The following is a 23,979-nucleotide window of genomic DNA, read 5'->3' on the forward strand; positions in this document are numbered from 1 at the left end:
CGAAAAAAGAAAACTGAATGACTGTACAGTTTTTCTTAGCTTTTATGGTACTTGGTATTTACCAAGTAACATATAGCGATCGTAAATTCTGTCGGTCTCTCTGTCTGTCCTGGTTTTCCCAGTTTAGGCACTTCCAAATAAGCTATGACTATGAAATTCGGCAGGTGTATCAGGGACCAGACCAGATTAAATTAGAAGTACTCGTTTCCCCGATTCGACCATCCAGGGAGAGTGGGGGGACGGTTAATTTGAAAAAGTAAGAAAAAATGAAGTATTTTTAACTTGCGAACAGGTGACCGGATCTTTATGAAATTTGATATTTGAAGGATTTGGTGTCTCAGAGCTCTTATTTTAAATCCCGGCTTGATCCGGTGACATTGGGGGGAGTTAGAGGGGGAAACCTAAAATCTTGGAAAACGCTTAGAGTTGAGGGATCGGAATGAAACTTGGTGGGAAAAACAAGCATATGTCCTAGACACGTGATTGACATAACTGGAACGGATCCGCTCTCTTCGGGTGAGTTTGGGGAAGGGTTAATTCTGAAGAATAAAAAAAATGAGGTATTTTCAACTTACGAAGGAACGATCGGATCTTAATGAAATTTCATACTTAGAAGGATCTCATAACTAAGATCTCTTATTTTAAATCCCTACGCGATCCAGTGTCATTGGAGGGAGTTAGGGGGGGGACCCGAAATTTTGGTAAACGCTTAGAGTTGAGATATCAGGATGAAACTTGGTGAGAAGAATAAGCATAAGTCTTAGATACGTGATTGAAATAACCGGACCGAATCTGCTCCCTTTTTGGGCAGTTGGAGCGGGTGTTAATTCAGAAAAATTAGAAAAATTTAGATATTTTTAACTTAAGAACGGGTTACCGGATCTTAATGAAATTTGATATTTAGCAGGAACTAATGTCTCAGAGCACTTATTTTAAATCTGGTGACATTTCGAGGAGTTGGGGGGGGGGGGGAAACTGGAAATCCTGAAAAACGCATAGTGTGGAGAGATCGGGATGAAACTTGGTGGATAGAATAAGCAAATGTTGTAGATACATGATTCACCTAACCAGACTCGATCTTCTCTTTTTGGGAGACTGGGGGGGGGGGGGGAGGTCCAGTGCTTTGGTGAGTTTGACGCTACTGGATGTGCTAGGACGATGAAATTTGGTAGGCATGTCAGGGACCTGCATAATTTGACTTGATAATGTCGTTTTTTTCGATTTGACCATCTGGGGAATAAAGAGAGAGGAAATATTAAAAAAAGGAGGTATTTTAACTTACGAGCAGGTGATCAGATCTTCATGACTTTGTGTTTCAGATCTCTTATTTTAAATTCCTTCCGGCATTAGGCCTCTGATTTTCCTTTTAAATTAATCTATGGATTCTTAAAATTTTGCTAGAGCTCATGCCATATGAATTCTTGGCTCTTTGCTCTTCTGACCTCGTCACAAGTGCCATATGAGCTCTTAGCTCTTGTTCACTTTTCTTTAAAAAATTAATTAAATTAATTTTTTGATTAAGTTTTTCCTTAAAGTTTAAGTTTAAATTAAGTTTTTTCTTTTTTAATTAATTGGAGATATGATCAGTGTGAGTGCGGTAATTATAGAAGCCTTAGTTTAGTTTCTGTTGGAAGTAACCTGCTTAGTATGATGATTCTCTTTTGACTTTGAGATGCTGGAGATCATGTTTTAAGAGACGAACAGTTGGTTTTAAGTTAGGGTGGAGTGGACGCAATTGACTTGTATTTTTTTTTAATTTTTTATATTATCATATCAGCTTGAGCTCCAGCTGATGACTCCTAAGGAATTTAGGTGTCAATATTGAATTTAGCGACTAATTTCTGAACTAATGCCTTGTAGCTTACAGGGTAAAATACTGTTAGGAGATCTTAAATGGAAATTAAATTAAACCAGGGATCAATTTTTCTAAGACATTTTCTAGCAGTTTTGGCAAGATAAATGAAGTAATATGAGGTAGAAGTGGATTTGTGGTTCCCTAATCACATCAGGCTTGTATGAAGAAGGATTATTTCCTTCAGCATATCAGCAGCAAATCCTTCATGTAGTTTTAAGAATAGTTTTTGGGAGTGAGAGAGACGCGACGAAGCTTCTCTTTTTTCTTAGCTATCCCAATTCTTCTTTGAATCTTATAGGGAAATAAAAGAAAAAGAATGGAAATTGTATTAGCTTTTATTTGATTAGAAAATACTGACAGAGCGTCCTGCAGGTCCCAGAGAACCCCTGAGTCAGCTCTCAAGTCCCCTATGGCAAGATTAAGCCATGTCATCACTTCAACCAAAAAGTATTCTTAGTGCTTTAGTGAAATATACAGTCCTGAAGACTACATAATACTTTCAACGTTTTAGTCTAATTAATATTAATATGGACGAAAAAGTTTGATGCTCTTTGTCTTTGGAGTCATTTAAACCCCCTGACTTTATTTTCGTTGTTGTAGATATGTATGGCTAAGGTTCATATTAAATCTCAGCTTGATCTTAGCAGACTAATAAATTCGCAGAAGTAGTTATTGATATCAAATCCTCATGTACCTAAATCTTCTCTCATTGTTGCAGTGGTATCTGTTCCCTGGGTTGTTTAGTAAAGGACGATCTTCGGTCTCTAGCACCTAAAAAAAGATTTGAAAAAAATACTGCTAGAAAATACTCAGTTTAAAAAATATCCTGGATTAGTATACAAAACGATCAAACAATACAAACGATCAAATTATATTCGTAAATAATGGTAAAATGGCAGAAAAAGAAACAAATGAGTTGTATTTGTATTAAACACATTGCCATTAAAATACCTAACGACATTTTAAGTGCTGGGAACAGACGGGAAACGCGACCAAAACTTAAAACACCATAAAAATTCCCGAAGAAGCTTTAAATTGTTCGTGGTAATGCACCGTAAGTAAAGAGCAGTACCGCTCAATAGAAACTAAAATTGAAAAAAAAAACTTTTGAATTAACTTATAAATACTGATTCTCAATATATAAGATTTATTAGGCTTAATGTTACCATAAAAGATTAAGGCCCTGAGAAAATTTGCCTGATTTTTAAAAGGCGGCGGGAGGAACACCCCCTAAGAGTCAAAGAATGCTAGTGAAAATCACACCGTCAGATTCAGAGTATCAGAAAATGCCACTTCAAAGTTTTGAAGGTCCTACCTTTAAAAATGTGGAATTTTATATTTTATGCCCGAGGAAAAACCACAAAAGCGTGTTAGTTTGATTTTTTTTTTTTTTTTTCTGAGGGGTAATCGTATCAAACCAACGGTCCTAGAACATGGAGAGGGCTCATTTTAACAGAATTTAGAAATTCTAGTGCCCTTCTTAAGTAACTTAAAATATTAGAGGACAACTAGCCCCCTTCCCATGCTCATTTCGTACCAAAATCACTCGAACGAAGTTTTGAGACAGTCGTTGAGTTCAACCTAGTTGAAAAAATCAAAAATATGCCCTAAGAGATAACATGACCCACCCAGCCCCAGGGGATTGGTTTTTAAGCAATAAAATTGCTTAGGTATATCATTTGATATAGGAAAGTATACTAATATTTTTATGAGAGAAATTTATGGGGTAAAATATATAGGAAAAATTTTATACTGGGGGTATTTGACAGAAATATACTACGAAATTCTTTTTGTTTGTCGCACTTTCTCTGCCTCTCAATTTTATAGGTGGAGATGTTCCAGGGGAATCTTACAGGAAAAATTTTCAGCATGTTTGGATTACCGGGAAATAATATCCCTGGAAGGGATGATTTTTGGAGTAATTGTATAGGATTTGATATAATAATATTTATTTCTAGCCCACTTACATCAAAAAGATAAATAGTGGAGTAAAAACTTGAAGAAAAACGGAAAACAAATAAAAAAAAATGTGATACAAAAAAAAAAAAAAAAACGAGAGGCAACAATAGACATTAATCATACAAACGGATCAGACCGTGGTGAGGCGACAAACGCCGATACGCCGTTTCTGAGAGCTTTTTGTGTAGACCAGTCAGCTTCTCAGTAATATTCGGAAGAAGGAACTTTTGATTATCTTTCGATTCCTATACCACAGAGGAAGATAGAGAAGAAATTTACAGAAACGGAAATAAGAGGATCGAATATCGCTAATATCTTTTTTCTTAAATATAGGGTAAAGCCCAGAAAGGTAAAGAACAGAATGATCGGAAAAAGTAGAATAAAGCTTACCAAGGGCAATACGATTGTATTTCCCTCGATTGGCTACAATTTTAGAGTAACCAATCTGGATTTTCACTCTAGCATCCCAGACAGCACGCTCCCGAAGAGTTTTAAGATTATTTGTAAGTGTAATACCCAACCACCGGATCGAATCTACATGAGGGATAGAAAAATTTTGAAAATTTAGAGGCCTAGGAGAAGAGGGAACATTGAAAGAAAGATACTCACATTTATCAACATTAAGCGAAAGACCCATTTTAGTAAAAGAAGAAGGAACTTTATGAACCATCTGCGATAGACTGAGTTTAGACCGGCTAATTAGAAGAATGTCATCAGCATAAGCAAGGTAAGAAATATCACTCAAACCAATAAAACACAGAAGAAATATTCTCAAGAATACCAGAGATACAAAATTTGAAAATACTAGGAGATAACACTCCACCCTGCCGTACGCCCCGACGAACAAGAACATTAGAAGATGAAAGGGCACCATTAGTTTTAATTCGAAGATAAGAATTACTATACCAAAACTTTAGAAGAAAAATAACTGAAAGGTTAATACCGTGACTATAAAGAGAGTAAAGAGCCTGACTATGTACAACACTATCGAAAGCCTTAGAAAGATCAAGAGCACAAATATGAAGACCATACCCTTTAGCCGAAGCATCTTTAAGAAGGAAAGCAAGAGCACGGTGAGCGTGCTGGCACCCGATGCCAGACCGAAAACCAAACTGATTCTCCCCGAAATTAGCATTCATACTTATGAAAGGAAGTAGGATGTGTTCAAGGATTTTACTAAAATTACAAGCAACCGTGATAGGCCTTTAAGAAGAATAATCCAAAGGAGTCTTACCTCGTTTAAGTACAGAAGTGACAGTTCCACACAAAAAGCTGTCAGGAACGAGGGAACAACAAAGGCGCATTTGGAAAAACAACTAAATGGAAAAACAAAGACGGGCAATTTATTTTTAGATGACAAGCACTGATACCATCAATATCAAGAGAACTTGATTTCAATTTCTTAACGGATGCAATTACAGCGTCAACTGAAACGGGAATAACTTGTGCCTGAGTCAGGGAAGGCGGGAGAACCGAATCAAGCAGTTTCGAATAAAGCGCGTGCACTACATAATTCACTTTGGAAAATATAACTGAATAGTGGTCAGACCATGCGGAAGGCGTAATGGGGCAATTAGGATTTGCCGAGTTATTTAAATTAGCTGAATTAATCACTTTGTCCCATTCTTTCTTATTGGTAGGATAGTCTAACCCTTTGTAACGGCTCGATCGCAGACATTTCTTAAACTCACGCTTAGTTTTTTGTTTTATTTCAAACACATTCCCAGCTAATGGTCGACCGTTAGCAACCCATATACGCAGCCACAATTTGGCTTTATTTTTCACACTTTTCAGCTCAGGGTCACACGACCAGATTGGTTTCCTTGTACTTTTCCTCACTCGCTCCTGAGGGACAGCAACCTCCTCAGTGCGTTTTAAACAACACACGATTTGGTTGTAATAATGATTCAGATCGTAATTACTTTTAGTAGGACTAACACTCAGCTGGAGTAGATGAAAAAGTACACGTAAAGAACCAAGGAGAATGGCCAGGGTTGAAATATATAATGGCATATTAACATTTTTCCAATTACTCCGCACAAACCATTTAGAGGCAGGAGCACAAGCCTGGTCAGTACTATCTTTTCTAATCGAAAAGCATAGCAATAAAGGAAGGTTATCAATATCTTGCTCATCTTCGTGGACATGCACTGTTGAAGATGTAATGAACGGGGAACAAATCACGTGATCAATATCCGATAAGCTGCCGGAATTATGCACATACGAGAAAGGTAGATCCTTCGCAATTATTCTGTAATCAGGGAGACAATCAAGTAGGTTCACAGTACGAGCAGAATCACGTTTTACATCAGTGTTCATATCTCCAATTATAATAAATTCGTACCCATTTTTGCTTATACTTTGAAGGGGAGTTTTCAAACTAGCATGCTTTGGAGAATTTATTAAGCGATGTCATATTCTTCCCATCGTGAGGCAGGTAAGTGTTTATCAATACGGTTTTACCAAGTCTTATAGCCAATAGATGTTCATCAGAGAAATAGCATGACGGGGACAGAAAGCTGAGCTTTTGTTTTATAATACATGCTAAACCCCCTGAAGGCCTTCCAAAAGTAGATTTAGCATTTGTTGTGAAAACAAAGTGGGCGGAACAGCGGCGCAGGAAATTAACACTCGTTGCGGTCAAAAGATGTTCCTGAAAGCATACAATATCAAACTTACTGTACAGTTCATCAATGGTCAGGTCCTTGTTTTTCGTCCCATTAATATTGAAGGACACGAGTGATACTGATTCAGACATTAGTTTGTTTTCGGTAACTTGCGACTGACAATTGCTTTCAATTTAGGGAAAGTGAGGCTAAACGAAACATGATCACCTCCACAGTTTGCGCACTTAGGTGACAAATTGCAAGGCGAGTCTCTATCTGAAACATGAGGACCGGCACATCGCGCACATTTTGGTGTAACACTGGGACAAGACGACTGGAGATGGTCAGGGGATCGGCAATTGTTACAGCACCGGGGAATCGCTTTGAACTCATAAACACTTAGGATTTCGTATCCAACTTTGAGACCATATCTAAATGCTTCGACTCTTGATGTTGCATCGGAGAATTCAAGTTTTACTGCAAGCGATTTCCCTAGCCTAGAGGCACCAGAAACACCAGGGCACGATATCAGGTCGGACAGTTCAAAATCAGGCGGGATTCCCTTCAGGAGTCCGTAAAACTTCTTGGTTAGAACTTTCGCAGAAGAGCCAGTAAACGCACCAGTCACCGATAAGCGGAAATCTTCAGCAACTGACTTATCTATATTGATAAACAGTTTGTCACGAACGGGGCGAATGCTAGTGATTGATTCGTTTCCATCAATCTGATCTATCAGATCTTTTCGTTTTATTGGGTCCGAAAGGGTAGATGGAAGGTTCGACACAACAATAGTAGCATGCGAGTCGGGAATTGCAGGTTTCGGCAGTTGCGGGTAATTCAGTTCATAAGCATCCAGCTTGGTGGCAACAACCTTGAGTAGTTGTTCCACACGATTCACCTTTGTTGACAGCCTAGAATACGCGACTGCGGGCAAAACCGGGACCTCGGTTTGAGACTTGATCACATAAATCGGAGTTGATACCTCCTCAGAGTCCAGTTTCTTAATAAAATCAAGAATATCTTTCACATTGTTCGCAGAAGCTTTCGCACCGATGCGCCGGGGGCAATTATCATTAGGCACAACCTTCGCCCAAAATTCGCTTTTCGCATCAGCAATAACACCGCATTCAAAAAAGTCTATTGCGTGTTGAATAATAGTAGCGTCTTCAATACCTTCTTCCCAGTTGTTTTGCAAAAAGTTCATTACCGGGCAATGTATATACTCGCTGTTATCCATTATCCTTTACTGGGAAAAACCAGTCAAACTGGTCAAAGAGCACGACTGATTCATACTTATGCGTCACTATAATCCCTATTACGAAATTTTGTTTTTCTTCACAAAAAACTTACTGAATTAATAATGTCCATGCAATATCCAATTTAGATGTTGACACTTTGAACTCTGAATTGATACTGAAAGTATACTAATATTTTTATGAAAGAAATTTATGGGGTAAAACATACAGGGAACATTTTATACTGGGAATATTTGACAGAAATATACTACGAAATTCTTTTTGTTTGTCGTGCTTTCTCTTTGCCTGCTCAATTTCATAGGTGGAGATGCTCCAGGGGAATCTTACAGGAAAAATTTTCAGCATGTTTGGATTACCGGTAGATAATGTTCCTGGAAAGATTTTTGGAGTAATTGGTAAATTACTAGAGCTCAAAGTCTTTCAGCTGAAAGTATGCTAAAGACGGCTAAATCTTCTGCAAAAAATTTTACAGAGGGTTTGTCAGTTAGGTTGAGCCATATATACAGGTATTATTTAAAAAATGATCAGAAATTAAATTCAGAAAATAATTGTTTCAACTGAAAGTAAAGCAACGTTAAAATTCAAAACGAACATAATTTATTCTGTGAAGGGATCGCCTCCCTCCTCATTACCTGAGCCTTTACGCTAAAGTTTAAATGATGTCCCAATTTTTTAAGAATGATTCCAGAAACACAAGAATGGTTTTATTAGAATATTCAGCTTTTTCAAAAATGAAAAAAAAATTTAGTATGAAGAGAAATTGTACTGATCAGGGGGGGGGGGCCTCATTATATGTTGAATAATTTATATTCGTTTTGAGTTTTAATGTTGCTCCTAACCTTCAGTTGAAAAAAACCTGTTTTTTCCTTTAGACGTAGATTTTTCCGTTAGACGGTTGAATCCAAGTTTGAAAGATTTTTAAATTTGTGGACGAATGCCAGGAGAGGGGGGGGGAGAAGGATTTAATTTGTTGAGTGCAAGTTTGTAATAACTGCACTTTATTGGAGCCCCCATTGAGCTGTAAATGTCCATTCATGTATATTTTGTGAACCAGTTAAAGAGGACTGTTAAATTAAAAACAATTGTATATCCTCTCAGTCGAGGAAAAGTCACCTCACATTAAAAAGAGTCCAAATTCCACGGAAGAATAACAGTTTGAAAAGTTTCACTATTTGCATTTGAACTAGGTGTTAGAGGTAGGCTACCAGTTTTGGTGTAACAGGTGTATGCATTGCAACTCTGAGAAACAATCTCAATTTAGGAGTTCTCTTAGTTAAGGGAATCTTTAGCAGAGACTAGATTATTTTGTAAAAATAGTTATTGCAGTTCTCTGTGTAATTATAGCTTGAATTGAAAGTAAACGTATTTAAGAGCTTAAACAGAGAGATTTTGGACGTGAAGGAAATGGCGAGAGAATCCAAATTGATCTTCAACCTTTTACCCTTGAATTAAATTATGTTATTTGATTTTTATGGCTCTATCACTAACGAATGAAATCTAAAAGATATCCATTAATATCTTTTTATTCATTAACATTTGGACTTTAATCCCCAACAGGAGAAGCCCTTGTATCAATAAGGGATTTGTCTCAATCACGAATAATAATAATGTTGACATGCTGCATTTATTCAGTATTACTTATACAAATATCGCTATTATGAGTGTTGATACACTTTCAGTGAAAATCAGTGTTGATTTTCTGATTTTTAAATCATAAACTGTCAAAACCAGAAGATATATGTAAAAATTCAGTCCATCTTTTAGGGAGGAACAGGAGATTATTTTCGAGAATTTATCTTCCATAATGATTCTAGAGTATATAGCTTTTAGTTTGGGGTGGTGGGATTTCACCGTTTGCGTAGTCTCATTCGCTTTACCCCGTGTGTGAGCAACAACCGATCTTTGTTGAAAAATTTTCCAAAAAGACTGCTGAAATGTTTTTTAACCTTTTTGTTTGTTTGTTGTTCTAGTAGCACATTATGATAGTAAGCTGAGGTGTAGTTGTGCTGGCTTTCATTTTGAAGGTCAATTTGTTCTTTGAAAAAAAGATGACATCCAGAGTTTGTAATTTTCTGAATTCTGTAAAAGTGACAGAGAAATCGAACCGAACTGGACTGATACATTTACAAAAAAGAATAAACTCGTCTTTGAAACTAAAACTAACGTCACTTACTGCATCTATCAATGGAAGGCAATGAAGCTCTGCAACCTATATAAGACGGTTGCAGTTCTTTGACTCAACTGAAAAGATTCCTTTAATGACATATTTTGTCTCTCTTTTAGGAATCTAACCAAACCAGCCAGTTTAAGATCAGAAAGACTATCTGAGGAGCTTCGGGAACAACGTCTCCTATCAGCTGACATATCTTCTCGCCTTCCTTATTTTGAAAGTGTGAACAGTTCAGCCTCTGAACTTATCTCAAATCCAGAAAACACCCGAATAGCCAGAAAAATTGATACACGATTAAAAGATTAAATTCAAGATTTGAGAAGTTTCAAGATAAAGCAGGGAAGAGGTCGGTGTTCTTGGAAGGGGTTTTTGTTTCCCTTGAAGTTTATTTAAGGGCTCAAACCAAATTTTGAGGCGTGGTATGCAAAGGTAAGTCCTTTTGCAGAGGTATCGCATGCTAACAAAATATTTTAATAACTACAACCCTGATAGTGTTGGACTAGAATAAGGTCTGAACAAAAAATACGATTATCAGAAATCTATGAACTGAAAGTAAGGAATGGCTGGTTCGTGTCCAAATTAGAAGATTACAAAATTGATCACTCAACATGGCATCTGATTCATATATTTCTGAAATCCAGCTTTTTTTTTTCTTTTTTTTTTTTTTTTTTTTTTTTTTTAATTGAACAAGAGTCAATTTGAAAATGTGTAGCAACCATAGCCCTTTTATTTGTTTTATTATAGCGTAGATATGCTTTATATTACATATCATCTGCTTATATTTCACCTGCTTGATAAGTACACACAATTGAAAAATAAATAAAAGATTATGCAAATATGAAGAGTTAAATCACGAAGGTCTGGAATTTACAAATACAGTACCTTAGAATATAGTTTTTTTTACGAATTTTTCGAAAGTAAAAAAAAAAACTTAATCACCAAAAGGCCTGTTTTTTTTTTAATTTTGATAACATCTTTTAATTTTGTTTCAGTTGTAAAAATAAACTAATGGATTATATAAAGAAATAAATTGTCTTTGTTTTTGTTTGGTTCGTATCGTTGTGTTAATTGTTGTTTCGCCAAAACAGTAATTAAAGATTATGCAACTATGAACAGCTAAACGAAAGTCTCGGAACTTGGAAGTCCAGTCCCGGTTTTTATTCATTTTTTTGTGAACTGTTCGAAGGCTATTTTTTTCCATATTTTTTCGCTTCTTTTTATTTTAATCACAAAAATGTTTTTTTTTTTAATTTGGGTATGTATTTTAATTGGGTACATAGAATGCTTAAAAAGCAAAAACCTGGTAATTGCAAAAATATTTGCATATATTTTGACAAGGGATCAAAACAATTCAAAACCCGGAAATAGAAAACAAAAAGTTTAAAGCTTCGTAAAAATCGTTGTTAGACATCGGACCGGCGGTGATAATCAAATATCTTTGAATAGGCTCAGTATGACATTAAATTGCGTAAAAATGAAAAAAACTGGTATTTGCAAAAAATATTTGTATATATTTTGACAAGGGATACAACAATTGAAAAACCTTAAAAAAGGATACCAAAAGTTTGAAGCTTGGTTGAAGTCGTTGTTAGTAAAATATCACTACCGAATTTCTTTTCTTATAAGTATACGCAATGTCTTTAAGACAAATTTTTTTAATTCCAATTCAGAATCGCTAAAGTTAATACGTAAACTGCAAGAATACAGTGCCTTAGCAATAATTTGAATTTTTTAATTAAAACTACAAAAATGCCTGAAAAATTTAAAAATTACTTTGTTTTTTTATTAGATAAAATCGACTCGCTACGTGATTAAGCTACAGGTTTGAACACAACCAGTTACATAATGAAAGTAAGAAGGCTCAAAAACGAACATTTGCAATTATTACAATTGACGATTTGATATTTTAACGATGGTTTACAACAATTCAAAACCCTTAAAAAAGAAAACCAAATGTTGTAGTTTAGTTGAAATCATTGGTAGAATTGGACTTGCTTTAATAATAAAAAATCTTTGAAAAGACTTGATATTAAAAGACAGCAAATTGTCTGCGGTTAGAAGACAAGCGACAATGAGAATCTATATTATGCTCTATTTGAAAAGAAACAGTATGATAAGACATAAAATTGCGTAAAGAGCTAAAAAATGGTAACTGCAACAATATTGTTGACTCAAATATAAAATTGTCTACAGGAATGTTTCCTCCCAAAGGATCTCTTATTTTTACTTAGCAAATTACATACATTAAGCAATAATACAGGACTCACGCAAAGTATTTTTATTTGTTCAGTTGAAAATGGGACAGCATGTATCGAGGACAGATTTTGAGTGGACAGAAGATCAAGAGCCTCATGCACCCAGAAGAAATTCTTGCAATTTATCCTCAAATCAAACGGCTGTTTTGGTATGACCCCAAATTCAAATGGATAGTTATGGCCACGGTACTGACACAGTTGCTTATATTATATCTTGTCAAAAATTGGAGCTGGTACACTGTATTGGGTCTGGCATATTGTTTTGGTGGTGTGATCAACCACTCCCTGATGTTAGCAATTCATGAGGTTTCTCACAATTTGGCGTTTGGCCATGCTAGACCAATGGCTAACAAAATTTTTGGAATTTTTGCCAATTTGCCAATTGGCTTGCCTTTTGCCTGCGCTTTTAAGAAGTACCATTTGGAGCATCACAGATACCAGGGTGACGACAAACTCGATAGCGACATACCAACATCACTTGAAGCCAAACTGTTTAGTACCACTGGTGGTAAACTACTCTGGCTAATCCTCCATTCCCTTTTCTATGCCCTACGACCCGTATTTATCCGACCTCGCTCTCGTACCAAGCTAGAACTTTTCAACACAGTCTTGCAACTGTCATTCAATTTTGCATTATTCTATTTCCTTGATGTAAAGAGCTTGGTGTACATGCTTGGTGGTTCTCTCCTTGCTATGGGAGTTCACCCAGTCGCTGGGCACTTTATTAGTGAGCTTTACATGTTTAAGAAGGGCTTCGAAACATATTCCTATTATGGTCCATTAAATTGGATTACGTTCAATGTTGGCTATCATAATGAGTATCATGATTTTCCTGCAGTTCCAGGCTCGAGGCTTCCTCAGGTACGAGCAATAGCACCAGAATACTATGATGCACTACCGCATCACCATTCCTGGGTAAAGGTTCAATTTGATTTTCTCATGGATCCTGATGTTGGCCCCTACGCTCGTGTCAAGAGTAGCTCCGTTGATTAGATGTGAATAACTCTAAAAATAGTTTGTGATTTAGATAAAACTAGTCTAGATTTTACCACTTTTATCATTTATTTTGTTTTATTTATTTTTATTTTTCACTGCCATAAGTTCATATATGTCCGAATAAAACTGTGAAGTTTGTTGCAGTTGTTATGCCCAAACCATACTATAGTCGTGTTTCTCGAGCAAATCAAAATTGCGCTTGATTACAGCACTAACTATGTATCCTGTTCCTAATATCAGATCAAATTCTAAAATTCAGATCAATTTTCTGGTCGTTAAAGCTTGCGCTTTAGTATATGACGTCATTATAAGTATTTAAGAAAATTGTTAAAATACAAATTTTTAATTGTAAGAAGATCGTTGAAAGAGAAATTTTTATCTATCTTATATATATAAAAATAAGTTGTTTGTTTCTGTGTCTGTCTGTCTGTCCGCATATGACGTCTGAATTATTTCATCATATACCAATTCAAAAACGAATGTATTCCAGCCGAAGTAGCTGAGTTGGTAAAGCGTTATGTTCCAGGTTCTAGGTCCGAGAGGTTCCAGGTTCGAACCTTGGCCTTGGCATTAATACAAAAGAAGAAAAAAAAACTAAAAAAGGTAAAAACTACAAAAAAACTAAAAAGAAAATACTAAAAAAACTAAAAAAGCTAAAAAACTAAAAAAAAAACTAAAAAAAGATAAAAAACTGAAAAAAACTAAAAAGAAAAGAAAACTAAAAACTAATAAAGAAAACTAAAAACTAATGAAAAAAACTAAAAAAACTAAAAACTGAAAAAGAAAAACTAAAAAAAGGAAAAAAACTGAAAAATAAAGGAGAGAAAAAAAAAACTAAAAACCGGGACACAGGGAATATAAATGACGACCGGGACACTCAAAGAGAAATTACAGACTGGGACACTGGGACACAAATAACGACCGGCTATAAATGACGACCGGGACACTCAAAGATAAATTACAGACCGGGACACTGGGACACAACTTCAACGGGGATGTAGGTGTTGGGGTGGCGCAAAGCGCCACCCCAACAGCTAATAGTACTATATAGTCTGTCTGTCTATCCGTCTGTCTGTCACTAAGTATGACGTCAATATATAAAAAAAAATAACATAAAAGAATTAAAAAATATCTTCCATAAAAAACTGAAAAAAGAAAAAAACATGTATACCCTTTTGGTAATGTGAATACACAGTGTCTTTTGATTTACTCAAACACACACACACAAACTCAGCGCTCCCAAAAGCTTCAAGCAGCATTCAATATGCCATGTAAGTTTCAACATCAAGTCCTTAGCCATTCCTGGGATATTGCTGATGAGGCCTTTTGACAAATAGCACACACTTCGTGCATTTTGATTTTGTTCGACATCCCCCAAGTATTCCTTGAAAGTAGTCACAACAAGATTTATTACAAGTTACAAGCGGTCGGAATCGGAAACACTCATTGTCTCAGTCGCAACCAGTCTTATTGGCAGCCACAGTAGTAGTAGTGGCCCTAGATGTTTCAAGTTAATACCTTTACTGGTTCCTAAGATATTGCAGCACTTTTGATTACTTGAATAGATGGTTTATTTTGATCTAACTCAAGAACAGGGGTTAATTCCTGGTGTAGCTAGTTGTTTAACTTGAACAGCGGTCAAGGGAACGACTCTCTAAAAACTCGGCCAAAATCGTTTATCGTTTATCGTATTCGTATTCGTTTATTTAAATAGCTATCGTAGCACTCAAAAATGAACGCTAAATTATGCTATTTTTACAATCGCAAAATTACAATTAACACTTGTTAAATGCTCCTACAAAATATGGTACAAAGGAGTTTGCAAATCTGTTCGTACGGCACTTGACTGGTTCTAATTTGTTGTAATGCCTAGTATATCTGCTGATTGATGCGGATGGTGGAAGTATGGATCGGTGTTTCTCGTTTGTTAATAGTGATTTCCCAAATTTCATTATCAGCTCATGTCTTCGGTCGAATAAGGTGGGTAAATTCAAGAGCTCAAGGGCACTTTCGTAGCTGCTGAGCCTGGGTCCTAGTATTATTCTGGTAGCGCGTTTTTGGACTTGTTCTAGTTCATCTGTCATGTAAGCTATGTTCTGAGTTTGGGGACCCCAAACAGGACAGCAATACTCGAGGAAAGGCCTGATGTAGGTTGTATACGACAGAAGGAGCTGACGATCAGAGAAGACTAACCTGCCCATACTTGTTAAACTCTGGATTGAATAGTGACCCTTGTGCACAATATTGTCTACATGCAGCTTAAACGAGCAGTCACTTGTAAATGTTACGCCTAGGATTGTTGCAGAGGAAACAATTGGAAACAGAGCATCTGGGATAGTAATATCTCGCTTGAGTGGATTAAATCGTAAAACTTTTGATTTCTGTTCATTCACTTGTAGACTATTCGACTTACACTGGTTGATGAAGTCTGTCAAGAAAGTCGGGTCATACTGCTGCTTTGTCACTGCATTTTCTACTATATATTTGAGAAGTGCAGATAAGTCATCAACAAACTTGAAACGCTCTTCAAATTCTGCAAGGAAAGGGTTGATAACGGCAAGAAATGAAAGAGCAGCTAATTTCGTTCCTTGGGAACATCCACAGGTTAATTCTGACCACTCAGAGCAGGTATCTTCTACAAACAAAGGGTAAACTGATTGCCGTCTCCCTTGTAAAAATTCTCTTACTGATAGTAGTATTTGTGTTTTAGCTCCCATTTCTTTCAGATTAGTTAATGCAGTCTTGTGTTTGATAAGGTCGAATGCTTTTCGGTAGTCCGCCAGAAGTAAGTCTGCAGTACTATTAGGAGTGTCTAACCACTGGACGATTAGGTGATACATTCGCACAAGATATATTGAAGTGCTACTGCCTCGTATGCAACCATATTGGTACGGATCGATCGCAGGAGCAATTTGTTCTAACAAAGAATGGTAAATAAAACCCTCAGCTACATTTGCTAAGTTAGGAGTTATCGATATTGGTCTCAGTTGGTCACAGGACTTGAGTGTTTTGACTTTCGGTATAACACGGACATATGCAGCTTTCCACATCTTCAGAAATGATTGTTCTGAGAAACATTGGTTTATCACTGATGCAATAGGCTTGGCTAAGAAGGGTGAGTACTCTTTCAGTAATTTCACGGGGAGTTCACCTGGGTATGTGGCACAGTTGTTACGTAGTCGTCCAATTGCATAGTGAACTGCCATTTCTGACACCTCTACGATTTAATCAGAACTATTGCTGTTAATGATGTCACACGTTTGTTCGTCACTTACGGTTGGGTGAGTAGTGCAAATCTGAGTAAAGAATTCGTTGACTTCCGAGGCTTTTATCAGACTACCGTTTGGGTTATTGATCCGTATTTCGTTTCCTTTCTTTTTCCCACTAAGCCGTTTTACTGCGTCATGCCACTTATGAGAATCTGACTTAAGGAGTGGTGCTATTTTTTCCCGTACATATCTTTTTCTGGAAGCTCGGAGGGCTGAGACGACTTTATTTCTTATTTTGTTTGCATTCAGTGTGTCTCCTACAGCATGGAGTTTACATCGTTCTTTGATCATTTTTTTATATTAGTATCTAACCACGGCTTATCCGTCTCACATATCGTGCGTTCTTTAACTGGAAAAAATTCATTGTACATTTGCTGCTGAATCGAGTAATGTCTCGACGTTTTTATCAATATTTGTTATAACACAAATTGGATCAAAGTCAAAGTTAGCGATCCACCTGCTAAATGTTTGGATAGAGCTTTCACTGAGAGGTTTATAAACTATTTTCACTTTTTTGGTTTCGGCATATTATTTCTGCTCTTTGATTTCCACCAGAGAACGTTGTGGTCTGAAAAACATGTATACCCTTTTGGTAATGTGAATACAGTGTCTTTTGATTTACTCAAACACACACTCACAAACTCAGCGCTCCCAAAAGCTTCAAGCAGCATTCAATATGCCATGTAAGTTTCATCATCAAGTCCTTAGCCATTCCTGGGATATTGCTGATGAGGCCTTTTGACAAATTGCACACACTTCGTGCATGAGTTTACATCGTTCTTTGATCATTTTTTTATATTAGTATCTAACCACGGCTTATCCGTCTCACATATCGTGCGTTCTTTAACTGGAAAAAATTCATTGTACATTTGCTGCTGAATCGAGTAATGTCTCGACGTTTTTATCAATATTTGTTATAACACAAATTGGATCAAAGTCAAAGTTAGCGATCCACCTGCTAAATGTTTGGATAGAGCTTTCACTGAGAGGTTTATAAACTATTTTCACTTTTTTGGTTTCGGCATATTATTTCTGCTCTTTGATTTCCACCAGAGAACGTTGTGGTCTGAAAAACATGTATACCCTTTTGGTAATGTGAATACAGTGTCTTTTGATTTACTCAAACACACACTCACAAACTCAGCGCTCCCAAAAGCTTCAAGCAGCATTCAATATGCCATGTAAGTTTCATCATCAAGTCCTTAGCCATTCCTGGGATATTGCTGATGAGGCCTTTTGACAAATTGCACACACTTCGTGCATTTTGATTTTGTTCGACATCCCCCAAGTATTCCTTGAAAGTAGTCACAACAAGATTTATTACAAGTTACAAGCGGTCGGAATCGGAAACACTCATTGTCTCAGTCGCAACCAGTCTTATTGGCAGCCACAGTAGTAGTAGTGGCCCTAGATGTTTCAAGTTAATACCTTTACTGGTTTCTAAGATATTGCAGCACTTTTGATTACTTGAATAGATGGTTTATTTTGATCTAACTCAAGAACAGCGGTTAATTCCTGGTGTAGCTAGTTGTTTCACTTGAACAGCGGTCAAGAGAACGACTCTCTAAAAATTCGGCCAAAATCGTTTATCGTATTCGTATTCGTTTATTTAAATAGCTATCGTAGCACTCAAAAATGAACGCTAAATTATGCTATTTTTACAATCGCAAAATTACAATTAACACTTGTTAAATGCTCCTACAAAATATGGTACAAAGGAGTTTGCAAATCTGTTCGTACGGCACTTGACTGGTTGTAGTTTGTTGTAATGCCTAGTATATCTGCTGATTGATGCGGATGGTGGAAGTATGGATCGGTGTTTCTCGTTTGTTAATAGTGATTTCCCAAATTTCATTATCAGCTCATGTCTTCGGTCGAATAAGGTGGGTAAATTAAAGAGCTCAAGGGCACTTTCGTAGCTGCTGAGCCTGGGTCCTAGTATTATTCTGGTAGCGCGTTTTTGGACTTGTTCTAGTTCATCTGTCATGTAAGCTATGTTCTGAGTTTGGGGACCCCAAACAGGACAGCAATACTCGAGGAAAGGCCTGATGTAGGTTGTATACGACAGAAGGAGCTGACGATCAGAGAAGACTAACCTGCCCATACTTGTTAAACTCTGGATCGAATAGTGACCCTTGTGCACAATATTGTCTACATGCAGCTTAAACGAGCAGTCACTTGTAAATGTTACGCCTAGGATTGTTGCAGAGGAAACAATTGGAAACAGAGCATCTGGGATAGTAATATCTCGCTTGAGTGGATTAAATCGTAAAACTTTTGATTTCTGTTCATTCACTTGTAGACTATTCGACTTACAATGGTTGATGAAGTCTGTGAAGAAAGTCGGGTCATACTGCTGCTTTGTCACTGCATTTTCTACTATATATTTGAGAAGTGCAGATAAGTCATCAACAAACTTGAAACGCTCTTCAAATTCTGCAAGGATAGGGTTGATAACGGCAAGAAATGAAAGAGCAGCTAATTTCGTTCCTTGGGAACATCCACAGGTTAATTCTGACCACTCAGAGCAGGTATCTTCTACAAACAAAGGGTAAACTGATTGCCGTCTCCCTTGTGAAAATTCTCTTACTGATAGTAGTATTTGTGTTTTAGCTCCCATTTCTTTCAGATTAGTTAATGCAGTCTTGTGTTTGATAAGGTCGAATGCTTTTCGGTAGTCCGCCAGAAGTAAGTCTGCAGTACTATTAGAAGTGTCTAACCACTGGACGATTAGGTGATACATTCGCACAAGATATATTGAAGTGCTACTGCCTCGTATGCAACCATATTGGTACGGATCGATCGCAGGAGCAATTTGTTCTAACAAAGAATGGTAAATAAAACCCTCAGCTACTTTTGCTAAGTTAGGAGTTATCGATATTGGTCTCAGTTGGTCACAGGACTTGGGTGTCTTGACTTTCGGTATAACACGGACATATGCAGCTTTCCACATATTCGGAAATGATTGTTCTGAGAAACATTGGTTTATCACTGATGCAATAGGCTTGGCTAAGAAGGGTGAGTACTCTTTCAGTAATTTCACGGGGAGTTCACCTGGGTATGTGGCACAGTTTTTACGTAGTCGTCCAATTGCATAGTGAACTGCCATTTCTGACACCTCTACGATTTAATCAGAACTATTGCTGTTAATGATGTCACACATTTGTTCATCACTTACGGTTGGGTGGGTAGTGCAAATCTGAGTAAAGAATTCGTTGACTTCCGAGGCTTTTATCAGACTACCGTTTGGGTTATTGATCCGTATTTCGTTTCCTTTCTTTTTCCCACTAAGCCGTTTTACTGCGTCATGCCACTTATGAGAATCTGACTTAAGGAGTGGTGCTATTTTTTCCCGTACATATCTTTTTCTGGAAGCTCGGAGGGCTGAGACGACTTTATTTCTTATTTTGTTTGCATTCAGTGTGTCTCCTACAGCATGGAGTTTACATCGTTCTTTGATCATTTTCTTATTAGTATCTAACCACGGCTTATCCGTCTCGCATATCGTGCGTTCTTTAACTGGAAAAAATTCATTGTACATTTGCTGCAGAATCGAGTATAATGTCTCGACCTTTTTATCAATATTTGTTATAACACAAATTGGATCAAAGTCAAAGTTAGCGATCCAGAATCGCTAACTTTGCTAAATCGCTAAGTGGTGCTATTTTTTCCCGTACATATCTTTTTCTGGAAGCTCGGAGGGCTGAGACGACTTTATTTCTTATTTTGTTTGCATTCAGTGTGTCTCCTACAGCATGGAGTTTACATCGTTCTTTGATCATTTTCTTATTAGTATCAAACCACGGCTTATCCGTCTCACATATCGTGCGTTCTTTAACTGGAAAAAATTCATTGTACATTTGCTGCAGAATCGAGTATAATGTCTCGACCTTTTTATCAATATTTGTTATAACACAAATTGGATCAAAGTCAAAGTTAGCGATCCACCTGCCAAATGTTTGGATAGAGCTTTCACTGAGATGTTTATAAACTATTTTAACTTTTTTGGTTTCGGTATATTATTTCTGCTCTTTGATTTCCACCAGAGAACGTTGTGGTCTGAAAAACATGTATACCCTTTTGGTAATGTGAATACACAGTGTCTTTTGATTTACTCAAACACACACTCACAAACTCAGCGCTCCCAAAAGCTTCAAGCAGCATTCAATATGCCATGTAAGTTTCAACATCAAGTCCTTAGCCATTCCTGGCATATTGCTGATGAGGCCTTTTGACAAATAGCACACACTTCGTGCATTTTGATTTTGTTCGACATCCCCCAAGTATTCCTTGAAAGTAGTCACAACAAGATTTATTACAAGTTACAAGTGGTCGGAATCGGAAACACTCATTGTCTCAGTTGCAACCAGTCTTATTGGCAGCCACAGTAGTAGTAGTGGCCCTAGATGTTTCAAGTTAATACCTTTACTGGTTCCTAAGTTATTGCAGCACTTTTGATTACTTGAATAGATGGTTTATTTTGATCTAACTCAATAACAGGGGTTAATTCCTGGTGTAGCTAGTTGTTTCACTTGAACAGCGGTCAAGGGAACGACTCTCTAAAAACTCGGCCAAAATCGTTTATCGTTTATCGTATTCGTATTCGTTTATTTAAATAGCTATCGTAGCACTCAAAAATGAACGCTAAATTATGCTATTTTTACAATCGCAAAATTACAATTAACACTTGTTAAATGCTCCTACAAAATATGGTACAAAGGAGTTTGCAAATCTGTTCGTACGGCACTTGACTGGTTCTAGTTTCTTGTAATGCCTAGTATATCTGCTGATTGATGCGGATGGTGGAAGTATGGATCGGTGTTTCTCGTTTGTTAATAGTGATTTCCCAAATTTCATTATCAGCTCATGTCTTCGGTCGAATAAAGTGAGTAAATTCAAGAGCTCAAGGGCACTTTCGTAGCTGCTGAGCCTAGGTCCTAGTATTATTCTGGTAGCGCGTTTTTGGACTTGTTCTAGTTCATCTGTCATGTAAGCTATGTTCTGAGTTTGGGGACCCCAAACAGGACAGCAATACTCGAGGAAAGGCCTGATGTAGGTTGTATACGACAGAAGGAGCTGACGATCAGAGAAGACTAACCTGCCCATACTTGTTAAACTCTGGATTGAATAGTGACCCTTGTGCACAATATTGTCTACATGCAGCTTAAACGAGCAGTCACTTGTAAATGTTACGCCTAGGATTGTTGCAGAGGAAACAATTGGAAACAGAGCATCTGGGATAGTAATATCTCGCTTGAGTGGATTAAATCGTAAAACTTTTGATTTCTGTTCATTCACTTGTAGACTATTCAACTTACACTGGTTGATGAAGTCTGTGAAGAAAGTTGGGTCATACTGCTGCTTTGTCACTGCATTTTCTACTATATATTTGAGAAGTGCAGATAAGTCATCAACAAACTTGAAACGCTCTTCAAATTCTGCAAGGAAAGGGTTGATAACGACAAGAAATGAAAGAGCAGCTAATTACGTTCCTTGGGAACATCCACAGGTTAATTCTGACCACTCAGAGCAGGTATCTTCTACAAACAAAGGGTAAACTGATTGCCGTCTCCCTTGTAAAAATTCTCTTACTAATAGTAGTATTTGTGTTTTAGCTCCCATTTCTTTCAGATTAGTTAATGCAGTCTTGTGTTTGATAAGGTCGAATGCTTTTCGGTAGTCCGCCAGAAGTAAGTCTGCAGTACTATTAGAAGTGTCTAACCACTGAACGATTAGGTGATACATTCGCACAAGATATATTGAAGTGCTACTGCCTCGTATGCAACCATATTGGTACGGATCGATCGCAGGAGCAATTTGTTCTAACAAAGAATGGTAAATAAAACCCTCAGCTACTTTTGCTAAGTTAGGAGTTATCGATATTGGTCTCAGTTGGTCACAGGACTTGGGTGTCTTGACTTTCGGTATAACACGGACATATGCAGCTTTCCACATCTTCGGAAATGATTGTTCTGAGAAACATTGGTTTATCACTGATGCAATAGGCTTGGCTAAGAAGGGTGAGTACTCTTTCAGTAATTTCACGGGGAGTTCACCTGGGTATGTGGCACAGTTGTTACGTAGTCGTCCAATTGCATAGTGAACTGCCATTTCTGACACCTCTACGATTTAATCAGAACTATTGCTGTTAATGATGTCACACATTTGTTCATCACTTACGGTTGGGTGGGTAGTGCAAATCTGAGTAAAGAATTCGTTGACTTCCGAGGCTTTTATCAGACTACCGTTTGGGTTATTGATCCGTATTTCGTTTCCTTTCTTTTTCCCACTAAGCCGTTTTACTGCGTCATGCCACTTATGAGAGTCTGACTTAAGGAGTGGTGCTATTTTTTCCCGTACATATCTTTTTCTGGAAGCTCGGAGGGCTGAGACGACTTTATTTCTTATTTTGTTTGCATTCAGCGTGTCTCCTACAGCATGGAGTTTACATCGTTCTTTGATCATTTTTTATATTAGTATCTAACCACGGCTTATCCGTCTCACATATCGTGCGTTCTTTAACTGGAAAAAATTCATTGTACATTTGCTGCAGAATCGAGTATAATGTCTCGACCTTTTTATAAATGTTTGGATAGAGCTTTCACTGAGAGGCTTATAAACTATTTTAACTTTTTTGGTTTCGGCATATTATTTCTGCTCTTTGATTTCCACCAGAGAACGTTGTGGTCTGACTTAGCGAGTTGTCCGAGGGAAACTGGTGGTTCATGAAACACCTCAAGATTCGTTAGTATGAGGTCCAGTATGCTTCCACTTTCATGAGTGGGAACTTCGACCACTTGTTTTAGATCCAACACACGTGAAATCCACTTTTTGTCGGTTAAGTTAAAGTCTCCAGCTATGATAAAAGCTGGATTACTGAATTGTTTCCGAAAGTTGACAACTTGATGCTGCAGAAACGTCACTAATTCACGTCTGTTGCGAGCACCTTCGGGATAGTATACTGCTGCTAGAATGATACACGAGTAAGTTCTTGGTAACCTTCTCGGTCTGCACCATAGCCAGATCGTTTCATGACAGGAATCTGAAGGGTTATTAAGTTGTCTGCATGGCAAGTCTTCACGGCAATAGATGCCTACTCCACCTCCACGTCGTGTGTCTTTTGTCACGTCTGGTATTGAAAAAGTTCAGATAGCCTCTTATGGCGCCTGTTTCAGTAGTAATATCCCAAAATTCGGTAATTATTGCTAATGGTGTCGAGTTGATGCGTAGGACAAGTTCTAATTCGTCCACTTTATTCGTCTGTGACCTGGCATTGCACAGAATTAGGCTTGGGAAATTTGTTTTGGCACTTAGAGTGACAGGTTTTAGCACAGGAGGGGGGTTGTCTGAGGTGTTCGCAGCTTCGTTGCGGTAGTAGGGCTTCAATGTTGGTACTGTTGGTTTAGGCTCTAAGGAATTTATAGTAACTAAGCATGTCTCATATTGTTTATTCTTTGACTTTTTTGTTCCACTGTCAATGCGAGCTATACTGATTACTGGAATACTTTGATCAGCGTTATAAAGTACACGGCGCTCTCTGCGTTCCCGGACCCTTCTACCTGCGCGCTTGCCGCGCCATTTCTTTTTCTTTTTTGGCTTAAGCTGAATAGTAG

At 37.3% G+C, this 23,979-nt stretch overlaps 1 long non-coding RNA gene and 1 pseudogene across 1 annotated transcript in view; both read left to right on the forward strand.

Annotated features, from left to right (window-relative positions):
* The window catches only part of LOC136033274 (uncharacterized), a 166,300-nt gene that overhangs the window by 21,471 nt on the left and 120,850 nt on the right, over nt 1-23,979 (forward strand). Inside the window, exon 4 of the long non-coding RNA XR_010618896.1 lies at nt 9,960-10,275. This is a non-coding gene — a long non-coding RNA (uncharacterized LOC136033274). The remainder of the gene's footprint in view (nt 1-9,959; nt 10,276-23,979) is intronic.
* On the forward strand, nt 11,897-13,985 carry LOC136033268 (sphingolipid delta(4)-desaturase DES1-like; annotated as a pseudogene).

Source organism: Artemia franciscana, chromosome 11 (assembly GCF_032884065.1).
Source record: "Artemia franciscana chromosome 11, ASM3288406v1, whole genome shotgun sequence".
In the NCBI taxonomy this organism is placed as follows: domain Eukaryota; kingdom Metazoa; phylum Arthropoda; class Branchiopoda; order Anostraca; family Artemiidae; genus Artemia; species Artemia franciscana.